Below are 13,371 nucleotides of genomic sequence, written 5' to 3' on the forward strand. Positions count from 1 at the left end.
AAAAGATATATGCACCCCATGTTCCTCGTAGCAGTATTTATAACAGCCAAGATATGGAAGCAGCCCAAGGGTCCATCCACTGATGAATGTGTTAGAAGATGTGGTGTATATATACAATGGAATATCACTCAGCCATGAAAAAGAATGAAATCTTGCCATTTGCAACAACATGGATGGACCTACAGGGAATAATGCTAAGTGAAATAAGACAGAGAAAGATATATATGATTTCATTTGTATGTGGAATGTTTAAAAAACAAAACAAATATATAAACAAGACAGAAGCTGACTCATAATAAATACAGAGAATAAACTGGGGCTGCTAGAGGGGATGGGCAGGTGATGAGTAAAATAAGTAAAGGGAATTAGGAGGTATAAATTCCAAGTTATAAAATAAATAAGACCTGGGGGTGTAAGGTATGGCATAAGGAATATAGTCCATAATATTGTAATAATTTTGTATGGTGACAGATGCTAACTCTACTTATTACGGTGAGCATTTATTTCATAATGCATATAACTGTCAAATGTCTATCTGTATACCTGACAATAATACAGTATATGTTGACTATACTTCAGTTTTTAAGTTAAAAAAATGGATTTCTAAAAGCAGTTTTGCATCTACACAAGTGCTGTAACATGATTGAAGTGCCATAAAATATAGGATATGACCTTTGCCTAGATGTATTTTTAGGGAAGGAGTTTCTATCTTTTAAAAAAATATATTTACCTTTGAACATAACCTCAAAGAGTCATTGAGTTAATGACAGAAAGTCCCCTGGATAAGTAAGCAAAGTAACCTGTTGAATAAATAGTTTAGTCTTTTCTGTCTGTGTGCTGCTAAAAATAATTCTTTTACTTTGGCATAGAATTTTGGGGAGTTTTAAGCGAGGTATTAAATATAAAGTCAGTACAGGGGTGCCTGGGTGGCTCAGTCGGTTAGGTGTCTGACTTCGGCTCAGGTCACGATCTGACAGTTTGTGAGTTCGAGCCCCGCGTCAGGCTCTGTGCTGACAGCTCAGAGCCTGGATCCTGCTTCAGATTCTGTGTCTTCCTCTCTCTCTCTGTCCCTTCCCTGCTCATGCTCTCTCTCTCTCTCTCTCTCTCAAAAATAAACATTAAAAATTTTTAAAAAATAAATATAAAGCCAGTACTTGAACAGTATAAATACTTTGTGTTTTGTTGCCCATAACCCTCAGGCTGAAAATCATATACCCATCAAGGAGGGAGTCAATAATTGACCCAATAGGTGAGATGTTTGTATTTTCACAGTGTGCCAGTATGTAGTTTGATCTTTGTCCCTAGTGTATAATTCCTATTTAAAACATTTTATTTGTTTGTTTGTTTGCTTATGTATTTATTTATTTATTCGTTCATTTACGTATTTATGAGTGAGTAGGCTTCACACCCAATGCAGAGCCCGACATGGGGCTTGAACTCCTGACCGTGAGATCAAGACCTAAGCTGAAATCAAGAGTCAGATGCGTAACTGACTAACTGGCACCCAGGTGCCCCCCCCCCCAAATAATTTCCTTTTAAAAGGGCCTAAACATTTATTTGTATATAGCTCAATAAATATTTATCAACAGTGATTGAAACTTAGCTCAATTATCTCTCATGATGATCTTGCCAAGCTTTAGTTGACTTAGACTTTGAAGTAAGGCTTGTGCTAGACTAAACTCCTGGTTATCAGATATGGGGCAACAACCAGGCATTCTCCATTCTGAAGGAAGAGTGAAGAGATGAGGGAATTTCACGTGAGCCCCAAGAGGTTTATTATTTTAATGTTCATTTATTTTTGAGAGAGAGAGAAAGAGCGTAAATGGGACAGGGAGAAAGAGAGAGAGAGAGGGAGACACAGAATCCGAAGCAGGCACCAGGCTCCAAGCTGTCAGCCTTGAGCCTGACACGGGGCTCAAACCCAAGAACCGTGAGATCCTGACGAGCCTAACCGACTGAGCCACCCAGGCACCCTGAGCCCCAAGAGTTTTAAAAAGTGTTCCGCAGGACATACTCCCATTTTGTTCATATTAATTCTCTGCCCTCGGCATTTCTGGGGATGTACTAGGAATCTAGAAAGGAAATACCCAGCCTCAAGGACACCAGTGGTAGAGTTTAGAGTATTTTAAGAGCCAAATGATTACCGTTACTCCTGTCTTGTCCATTTCTCAGATGGAGATTAGGTGGGAAAGGCTTATTTTTAGATAATAAAGCAGTTATTTAAAAACATGACTAAAGTTCTCCTTAGAACTAGCCCATGGGTTGCTTTTAAGTATTGAGCTGTGATTTTAAATATTGTCACCACTGCAGCCTTAAATTAGTCAAAACATGCAGACTGTTTAGCATACTGCCTAACACATATTAATTGCTCCATAAATATTACCTGTTCTTTACAGTAGTGGTTCTCAACTGGTTTACAGAGGCACCAGTGTATCTTTCTCCCTTCTCAGGCCCTGACATATCTGTCTGTATGTTTAAAACAATGATCTCAGTAGATGGCGCACACAGTGATCTCTCAGTTGGCTGACATCAGACGTGAGAGACACGGCGTAATGCCAAGTCTTTGTTTACTAGTTAGGGACAGTGCCTCTTGGGTCTGGAGAAGGAGCGCACTGAGCGACTCCCGTTCACAAAGGCTTATGTTTAGAAAGACACACCTGGTGAGCCGTGAGTTAATTACCACTGCTTTTTATAGGCCCCGTGAAGACGCATGGCTGTTCCGCAGTAGTAATTACATCATAAGTATTGGGCCTTCTTTAGAACGTCTGGAGGCCTGCGAGTACAAAGCGGTTGAGAACCCTCAGTTTAGAACTAGGGGGGTAGGTTCTTGTCTGTAGGAGTAAAAGGAATTTATTTCTTGTCTTACAGTTTTATACTGCTTTCATCTACCTCTAGCCTCAGAAAAGCCCTTTCTCAGAAAAAGTGACTCAAATAGAAACCTGCCTTTTTCGTAAAAAAAAAAAAAAAAAAAAAAAAAAAAAAAAGTCTATTTATTTTGAGAGAGCGTGCAAGCGAGCAGAAGTGGGGGAGGGGCACAGAGAGAGGGAAAGAGAGAGAATCCCAAGCAGGCTGCACGCAATTGGCACCGAGCTCGATACCAGGCTCAGTCTGACAAACCCTGAGATGATGACCGGAGTCAGACACTTAACCGACTGAACCACCCAGCTGCCCCCAAATCTGCCTTATTTGCCTATGCTGTACCTTATGTCTCTAATATCATTCTCTTTGCACCAGATGTCTGATTATTGTTCAAATACTCAATGTACTGCTGAAGGCTCAAATCATTTAGAGGAGTTGCAGGTACTGTAAAGAACACAGGAGGAAGTCTTTATCCTGTCGCACGGTAGCTGGTTGGAACCCATGATTTACATCTAAAATGTTGCTACTGTTTTTACATCGTCCTTAAAGGAGGAGAGTGTGAAGGGTTATGATTACAGTAAAACTTATTAAAGCAGGTGCATCAACAGGAAAAGAAACCATTGTCCTTTCAACTCAGTCCCATTTCATAAATGGCATATCAGTTCCTTAGTAATTCAGAAACTTGGCTCCTGTTTGCAGCCTGTTGCCTCTCTCTACTCTTTGCCCACAGACCTGAGAGGGGAGAGGTTAAGTGACAGAGGAATTAAAGCTCTAAGGCAAATGAAGTTCATATATTTTTACTTAAGGATCTAGACACTCCAAGATGGGATCAAAATTGTCACTTAAATCTTGACCAGAATAGTGGCTCTCTTTCTGTTGCAGTGAGTGGAAGGAAACGTTACCTGCCTATGGTGCTTTACTAACTGGTTAAATAGCCTATTGAAATGTAGGAAAAGGAGATGAAAACAAACTGCATCTTTATTTATAGGGCAAGATCTTTGCACGTGGATGCTGTAAAGCCTTTGCTCCTGGGCGGAGAGACGAAGCGTAACAGGGATTGGAAGCTTACTTCAAGTGTGGGGCAAAGGGGGCGGGGGGAGTATGAAAGGAGAAGGGGGACCGAAGGAATGGATTCTTCACCCCTCAGTAAGTAGGCCTAGCCCAGGCGGGAGACTGCAGAGTGGTCCGAGTGGACCACAAGACCTCTACGCCCCTCTGAGTTCTCCCCTGGTCCTCAACCTGTTCAGAAGACCAGTTTCAGGAACATCAGAGGGAAATAAAACACCAAACACAGCTTTCTTTGGCTGTATTGGCTCCTGATACAACCTACAGAAGATAATTTTGTTTTTCCTTTAGAATTCTTGTCATGCCAAGGTGCTTTTTATTGCAATAAAAGTTTCCAACTGTTACACAAATAAGATAAAGCACCTTTTAAAATAAGATGACAGGCTCTTCCTACTTCGGCTCTCTTGATTTTTGTTGAAAACTGAAGTTCACTGAGTCTTACCAGTTAAGAATATGTAAATTCAAAAAGTTGTTCCCACAGTTCTCCCTCTCCAAAGGACTGTTGTGAGCTGTGTGTGCTGTTTCTAGATGTTGTGCTTCAGTCCAGCAGCTTTTCTAAACTTTAGGTTGTGGTTTAGTGGCTGAGGATGGGACACAAAGCCTGTTGGTCCTCTTGTCCTCATCTGTACCACGGGGACAGCCAAGATCACCTGAGTCGCAGGCCTGAGGACGTACTGAGGTAATGCGGGGAAGACCTACGACCACCGTCTGGGTCACGGTCAGTGCTCAGGTATTGGTTGTCACTGTTTGACACGGCTTCCTCATCATTCACTTTATTCTCAATCCCATGTCTCCATTCTCCGTTCTTGTTTCCCAGGGATCTCCTACTCCTTATTGCCGGAGAATATTTGTTTACGTTTCACTTAACTTTTAAAGTTTTAATTCCAGTACAGCTACCATAGTGTGTTACATTAGTTTCAGGTGTACAATATGGTGATTCAACAACCAGAGAACATTTTTAATGCTTCCCCCTTTTTTGGTGCTGCTGTGGCTGACCCCAGTGTGATACAAATGCTTTGAAAATGGACCCTGAATGTGTTCTAGGGCTTATCAGGAATCTTTGAAAAAAGAGAATCAGAGTAAGCAAGCCCGTATATTTCATCAAATCTTACTTTCTGTCTGTGACTTATGGTAACTTTACTTTGGAGATACCTGACTACTTTGGAAGTATGCACACCAGCTTACCTGAATTCGGAAGATTGGGTGTCGTTAAAGGAAGGCGTGGCTGCATGGGAGGGTGGGACGTAAACACACTGTTGAAAGTGAAATTGATGTTTCAGTGCTGATGGGTAAGCAGTGCAGGGGGTCGGAGGGCCCTGAACGGGGGCTGGAGACCAGATTCTAGGCCAACATGGCTGACATCTTCTGAGCCTCTCTTCACCTATCAAATGGGACGTTTGGATTAGATTGTCTCAACGGTCCCTTTGTGCCTTAGTATTTTCTAATTTTGGCATCTACGTCATCAGTACTGGTGTCCACGTTTTCAAGTTGTATAAGTTTAAAAAGTAACTGGGTAAAATGCTGAAGCAAAGCCTAGTCAGGGTCAGTGGGAGAGTGTTGAGGAGTCTCCCAGTCCCAGTAATGAGGGTTGTTTCTCCTTCCTTCCCCGTACCCAGGCTCCCCAGAAGGTAAAAGTAAAGAAATGAAGTCCATCTTCTGTGTATTTTCAAAATAAAAGAACTATTACTTCCATTTTAATAATAGAGTTTTTGTGTATTTAATATAGGCAGTGATTTGGCCTCCAGCTGAGTTTAGATTTGAAGAGAGGAGAATATTAAACCCTATCAGCCAACCCATAAGCCAATTAAGTATTTCTAAGCTGGCAGAATGTGGGGAGGAATCCTTTTTTTTTTTTTCTCCACCAGTACTCACAATTTTTTGTTTTAATGAGATAAAAATAGTGTCTTTGAAAAGGTGGTACCGAAAGTAGGTGACAGCAAAGGATGGCCCTACGGTGAGACCAGTGTGTAGGTCAGAGTTCAGACAAAGGCAGTTTGAGGGCCTGGAACAGTGCTGTCCAACAGAACCTTCTGTAATGATGAAAATGCTCCACACTAACAGGGTAGCCACAAGTAACATGTGGCTGAATGTGGCTAGTGTGACCAGTTCCTGAATTTTTAAATCTTATTTAATTTTGATAGATTTGGGTTCCAGTAGCCACATGTGGCTAACAGCATGGGCAGTACAAGACTAGAATGAAATAGATTTTGACATACACTCTCATGTATCAGAAAATTCCCAAAGAGCATCAGATTGCTGCCGTTGTGTGTATGATTGATTTGGAGCTAAAAGAACGTCTAAAGAGCTCTCCTGTGTAAGAGAATTACATTTCTACTTTGTCGTTTCAGAGGGAAAAAAAAAAAAAGAAACAAGACCGCTTGAGAGTGATTGCAGGGCAACATATTCAGGCGTAATATAAGAAGTTTCCTTACAGACACTCACATGAAATTATAGTCAGGTGTCTTAAAACGTAAGGATACCGCCCCCACTTCTAGCTGCCACCGGTTCTAAGAGTAGTCAAGGCTAGCTTGGCGACAGTAAGCAGGGATAGACTGTTTCCTCATCAATAAAATGAAGAGTCTAGGACTTGTCCTACCCTCCCCACACATGTCACCAGTTGCTAAGGATGAGAAGAAGTCGTGTTTTCACAAGTGCTCTGAAACCACCAAAGGTGTGTTATTAAGCTTTACTATTATTAGGTTAAAGACATTGATTAATGGACTTTATGTACTTGGAGTCACCTTCAGGCTGCTTCTAAGAAAAGCAGAAATGTTCTTTAGGATCCTGAACCCAAGCCCCCTAGTTTCAGTAAACATGCCTCCCACCACCCCATGAATATAGCAAGTGGCACTGGCCATTCAGTCATTGATCTTAATTTTTTCAGTGATTATTTCACCCGGAGAGGATGCCGAAAGTGGCACTCGTGCCTTTCCAGATACCTAGAAGATTCCTGATAGTAAGCAAATGGATGAACGCACAGTAGTTAGGCTGTGGTCGATGCTCTCACTGCTGAGACAGCCGGTTAGTACTTAGAGCATCAATCAGCCGCGGGGCCTGCTGGTTCCTCCTGTTGGATGTAACATTCATGGAAAAGGAGCCTTATAGGTAACGTCACAGCAGAGGCCTTAAATTGCAGAGAATTTCTACCAGCCTCGTGAACCAGGGCATGGCACGGGATCCATGGGCCCCGCCTATCCTCCCGTGGAGACGTGAGGAGGGCAGGACTGTGAGCCTGGAGCACAGCCACCCAGCGGCGGGCTGGGGCCCTTGGCAGAGCTTCCACGGAATTCGTCAGCCGTGTGTGAACACTTAGACGCTGCACCTCTTCCTTTGTGGGGGCGCCCATTATCTGGTTCCGAAAGACGATGGCAGGCCTCAGGCTCGCGTTGGTCGACCCTGCTTTCTGTCTAAGCAGGAGGACATTTCCTTGTCCTTCCTCTTGTTAAAATGGTAAGCGCACAGTGCTGTCATTAGGGTGGAGCCCCTCCGCTCCTAAGGACAGGAGGGAACCCGACTTCTCCCCTTTCCTGCCGGCTTCCTCCCTTTCCATGTTTTCTCATGCCTGCACTCGGAGCAGATGTGTCTTTATTTACGTGTTGAGAGACTGTCGCGTGCCCATAAAAGCTCCAAATAACACTGCACAACTCCCATTTTGCACCCTGGCATTTGATCCCTGTCCTACATACCCTTCTCTGGAGAGTAACGATATCCACCCGGACACAAGGCTGGTGGAAAGAAAACTCAGCCTCGTTTCACAGATGGCTCGTTTCATCCGTGGCATGTGTGTGCATGTGGATGCTCTTACCCGTACTTTCTTCTCAGCCCAGACTGACGCGGGCATGGGTTACGTTGCTGGAGAAAATCAGCTTTCTACACCAGTTGTATTGGATGCAAATGTCCAGCTCTGGCTGGACTCCGGGGCCAAGTAGTCACTCCTTCTCAGTGTCCGGAGTGGTTGCTCCAGGCTTTTCCCTTTCATCTGAAACCCTCTAGTCCAGACTCTCTCTGCACCTCATTATCCATGGGTAGCCCTACCAAGAACACCAAGGCTGCCCAGTAAGATCATCCTTGACTTCTGTCTTCTGCATTTAACAGTTTTTGTCAGAATCATTATTCATGTTTGCATCGTTCCCTCTGCTGTCAGAGCAGAATGCATTTCTTTTTTCATTCCCAAGGTCAAAACCATGTTCTTCAGCCAACCCCACTGTCTCCTCCAAGGCCTTGTCACATCCATCGTTTCTTTCCCTTTGTCTTCTCCCTCCTCTCAGCTAATGAGCTTGAGCAAGTTTTCTCCAGTCCTTAAAAAAACTAAAACGCTTGGGTCTCTTGGGTCTCTCCTCTCTTTCAAAGTCCAGGGATTTGGTACTTGCCGTCATCCTTTCTTCATAACCTCCGAAGGAGGAACTGTATCCTGTTGTGCTAAGAAAACTGTTGCTTAGCACCCACCAGTGGGTTTCTGATCAAGGTCTGGTGATGGGGGCAGCATTCTGCCTGGGTGGTGCCCTGCTTGTCCTCGAGCTCTGTCACCCATGGCTCTCCTGACTCTGCCCGCCCTTTTGATCCTTTTCACTACCTTCATCAGGCCCTGCCCTCTTCCTCCTTAGATATCTGTGAACCCTGTGTCAGTAGAGAATGTTACTTCCTGGCACGGCTGGGAGAGTCAGATAGACCTGCCTCAGATCCTGGCGTGGCTCCACCACTTATTTAGCTCTGGAAACTTGAGTCAAGTTACTGGATTTTTCTGAGTATGTTTTCTCATACTGACTTCAGAGGGTTGTGAGGATAAAATTAGCAGACACATGACAAGTGCTTTGCTTCATTCCTAGCTAACTGCTTCTCACTTTGCTTTCTTTTCTCTGACTGCCATGCCCTCACTTTCCATCTTTATCCTTTCTGTCCCTGGCCTCCCTCTGGAGCCTCAAAGCCACATCATCAGCCACCTGCTGGATGCCTTTCTCAAATAGAAATCTTCATTCCTTTCTCCCAAAGCAGGTTTCTCCTACCCCGACTCAGCCTGGCAGCCTCCCAGGGTTGAGACATGATATGTTTCACCTTCTCTCTCTCTTACCCTCTTAACCAGTCAGTCAACAAGCCATGCCCCATACTCCAGCCCCCTGGGTTCTTGGGTCTGGATGTTTCTTTAAAAAAAAAATTTTAATGTTTATTTTTGAAAGAGAGAGAGAGAAAGAGAGAGACCAGCGGAGGGGCAGAGAAAGAGGGAGACACAGAATCTGAAACAGGCTCCAGGCTCCGAGCTGTCAGCACAGAGCCCGATGTGGGGCTTGGACCCCTGAACCACGAGATCATGACCTGAGCTGAAGTCAGACGCTTAACTGACTGAGCCACCCAGGTGTACCCCTGGACTTTTCATTCTTAATGCCACAGTTATGGTTAAGGGTCCTTTTACCTCCAGCTTCGATTATTGTTCTGGCCTCCAAAGTGCCCCTCATCTTTATTTCATTGCAAACATTCTTCCTAACGCTGTGCACATCCGATCATGTCATTGCCTGTGCAGATGGTCCCCTGTTGCACTCTTCTATTCCCTGTGAACTTTTGACTGAAGGTTCCATAGCCAATCTGTAGTTCAGGGGTAGAGCTGGAAGAATAGCTGATACTATGCATAAAGTTAGAACTCAGTAAATGCTGAATAAATATAGTGTAAAATAAAGCAAAATCAGTAGTATAGTAAGGCATAATGTCATAAGAATTGCTTTGGTGATAAGTGGTCAATTAATTAAAAGTTAGCTCTCGATATATCCTACCGAATTCATTGTAGAATAGTCTATGCCTTGATCCCCATTTGCACTTGAAGCTTATTAAAAGAGGAAAATGGATTGGACAGATGAGTAGGGGGTCTCCACAGGGCATCAACAGGCTTCCTTCGGGCCCCACCTAGCCTGTGTGAGGCCACCCTCTGTACACTTCTTCCAGCCAGTGCTCAAAGGACCAGGTCCACATTCTTGACATGGGTGTTTTGATCCTAAGGAGACCATCTTTGATAAACTCAAAATCGAGTACAAGACTGATGATGAACTCAGAACCTTGCCAAATTTAGTACCAGACTGAAATTGGGTCCCTGGAAAAATTGTGATAGTTTGTAACTCAAGTCTGTTGTGGACACAAGAAAGCACACTTACTGGTGCCCTGAGCCCCCACCTCCCCGTGTCTCACACGCTCTTCCCCACCCCTGACCCTCAGCACTCCAGGCAAGAAAACAGTGATGTTTCTGCGTCTGGAAGCATGTTCTATGTGAGAAGAGGCCAGTGGAAGGGGATTTGATGTGTGAATGACAGATCCCCACGTAACACTACTGGGGGGCACTTGATCTGACCGGTTTGAAGCTGAAAACTTACCAGGTCATACTGGAAATGGTTGCCGCTGGGCATGGCTTTCATCCTTGTTTATCTTCTTAAAAAAAAAAAAAAAAAAAACCTTACCGAAGGGTTTGGGTTTTTTTGTGGGGTTTTTTTTGTTTTGTTTTTGGTTTTGTGCAAATCATACTTTTTCGTGTGTGTGTGTGTGTGTGTACATACGTGTGTGCAAGAGCATTTGTATATTCCTTTTTCATGTTACTTGTCACTGCAGGGCAAGGTTGTAACCTTGTGATGCAGATTGTGTCTTAATGAATTCATCATTTGCCATGGGAAAGAGATGTTTCTTTAAATGGTGAAAAAACATTTTCTAACAATATTATAGAAACATTGCATTGAAAATAATAGCTAATATTTTGAGCAACTGTGACATGTTAGCTACCACCTTAAAGACTTCATGCATTAGCTCATTTACTCCCCAGAAGAATCCATTATTGCTGATTTTCCCATTGAGATTTGAGAAACTGAAACAGAGGAAACTTAAGTACTTTGCCTGAGGTCACACATTTAGGTAATGAGAGATTCAGGATTCGAACTCAGGTGGAGGTTCTAGCTCCCGCCCAGTTGGTCCTACTATTTCCAGAAAATATTCCTGAGCATTATTAGTGGGTACAAGCCTGGAACACTGAGGGCTTACTTACTCAGGGTTCTCTCAGGCTGGTGCATTGCCTGAGCGAAAGATACCCAAGACCCAAGATGTGGCCCTTGCCTTCAAGGTCATTACTGTCTGGTGGTTCTAGGGGAGGGCTGAGTCTGTCTTATTTATTGGTAAATCCCCATTGCTGAGCACAGTGTAGACATATAGGGGGTGCTCAACAAAATTTTACTGAATCAAATCAGTATAGATTCCAAAAAGCTAATTTGGCTTCAGAATTGTCAGGGTTGAACCATGATTACTTGATAATAAAGGCGAATCTGAGACTTCTGAAATGTAGCAGTCATGACTTCCTGCTTCTTTAGAAACACCAATGGTGGAAGGGAGGATGTGGTGGTTGAATTACTGTTCTTACCACTGCAGTATTTTTAAACTCTTTCAAGGGTTACTGGATGCTCCCTGGCTCCTGTATGATTTATAAATCTATTATTCATGTCACAGAGAGATTTTAATGCTGGAGAACCATCAGGTGAACTCAATCATATAGTGTAATGTGTGGGAGGTTACCAAGGTTGAGGGGGACAGAAAAAGAAAATGATTAATTCACAGGTAGAACACAGGACAGAAGGACAGAAAAGGGGGAGGGGGGAGGGCTGGAGGCCAGTTAGGAGGACACTGCAGAGACCAGTGTAAGGAGCAAAGACATGCGTCCGAGCAGAGGTGCGATGAAGAGTGTACAGGGAAAATGAACAGGAGCCACTGGCTCCACAGGAAGACTGAGGCTCAGGATGAAGCATTGAATACAGTCATCCATTGATGACGACCTAAGAACCTGAAAGCACGGGCCTTTGTCCTAAAGCCACCATTTCATGTTGGATGAGTTCAGAGTGGGAAGGCGTTTTCAGGCCACCCCCATGTCGTTGATGGAGAGCGCGTTTGGACCGTGAGTGCTATTTCGCATTCTCAGTGTGGAGACAGTTAAGAACCAGGGGAGAAGGATGATGGGGGTGGGAGGGCTGCTTGTTGTAGAGGGGGCAGGGGAGGGGTGGGAACGTCAGCAGGTAGTGCAGTTTTGCCAGGGAGTGTTCTTAGAGAAGTAGGACGCAGCCCCCCTTCTCATGAAAACATTTTACTGCCCTCATCCGCTCAGCAAAACCGCTGCATCTAGACACCTGGTGTTTGATTTGGACTTGGTGTTTATTCCGCGTGAAAATGCAGACAGAAAGTGGGTGTTTTATGTACTGTCTCTTTTCAAGCAGGATGGAAGGGGCTTGTAAAAGTGGTTTCCACGGCATAACCTAGCATTTTAAAGATTTATGGAACAAGTGTCCACTTACAGGTTCATTTAAGTTTTACAAAACATTTCTGCTTCTGCCTTGCCATGTCGGCAAAAGATTCTGGGATTTAAATAAATAGAACCTGGTAGGATATAATAAAGTGCAAAAAAACTTATGATGCATCAAGTTACTACTGAAAGGAATATTGAGGCCCAAGTGACCTCCTTCCTGATGTCTCCTGAACACAAGGCAGCTTTAATCTTTAGGTTCTGTGTTACTCAAATAAGCCGAGGAATTTGTGACTTGGGAGATGCTGCCGAGGATAGCCACCAAAGATAATGATCGTATTTCAGATCGGCACTTCTGTGTTAATGAAAGGAGACAGGTGAGGGTGCAGAACAGAAGTTTTAATAGCGCTTGACCCTCGTTCTTTCCTTAGAGTTTCTCGACCCAGCTGACCCGGTGACGTTTTTAAAAAATAAACAGTTTCAAGCGCATTAGTAGGCAGAATTTATTGTGGTGAGACAGGCAGCGAGTAGCAGTGGAAGTCAGGGAAGCCTGTGGACATCAAAACTCGTGTTTGCTAAGTCCCTCCTGTGTTCACTGTTGTGGAGATTTTAGTGAAAACAAAATCGGGTCTGTGCCAAGCTCAGAAGGTGTATTTGCTCTGTCTTTGTTCGTTCTTCTTGGTTTTCCCAGGGCCCAGAACTCTTAGCACCTTAGCAGCAAATGTCTATTGAATGATGGCTTTGGAAGGAAGCTCTAGAAAACACTAGGCATACAATCTTAATAAATTACATTGTAATGCCTTCATCTCATCCTTCCGTCTGGCCCAAGTAACTGGTCCTTGAAAATTTCCCTGAAGGAGCTTTTCTTTTACTGTGGAAGCCGGATGAAAGAATAAGTGAGTGGTAAAGGAACAAATGAGTAAAAGAAAACTCTCTCTTGTTCAATCCTTAAACCAAATTATCCTAAACTTGCTCATTAAGACTTGCTTAGCTATGCTTTTTCTACCACGTCCCTAAGCATTTTAATCTTTTATTAATTATTCAACCTCCATATTGCTTTAGGTGAATTAGAGACTTGACACAGCTTGAAATGCAGGAAGTTTCTTTTTTGTTTTCCTCCACAACTATATGCAGCCAGCTAGAAACTTTGTCCTGTTGGTAGTTCTGTTTCAGCGAGCCTCAGTCCAAACTAGAAA

General features: G+C 43.6%; 1 protein-coding gene across 4 annotated transcripts in view; it reads left to right on the forward strand.

Moving 5' to 3' along the window:
• AUTS2 (activator of transcription and developmental regulator AUTS2) overlaps window positions 1-13,371 on the forward strand; it is a 1,111,391-nt gene that overhangs the window by 672,858 nt on the left and 425,162 nt on the right. The window lies entirely within an intron of this gene.

The sequence above is a fragment of the Panthera leo genome, chromosome E3 (assembly GCF_018350215.1).
Source record: "Panthera leo isolate Ple1 chromosome E3, P.leo_Ple1_pat1.1, whole genome shotgun sequence".
NCBI classification, from domain to species: Eukaryota; Metazoa; Chordata; class Mammalia; order Carnivora; family Felidae; genus Panthera; species Panthera leo.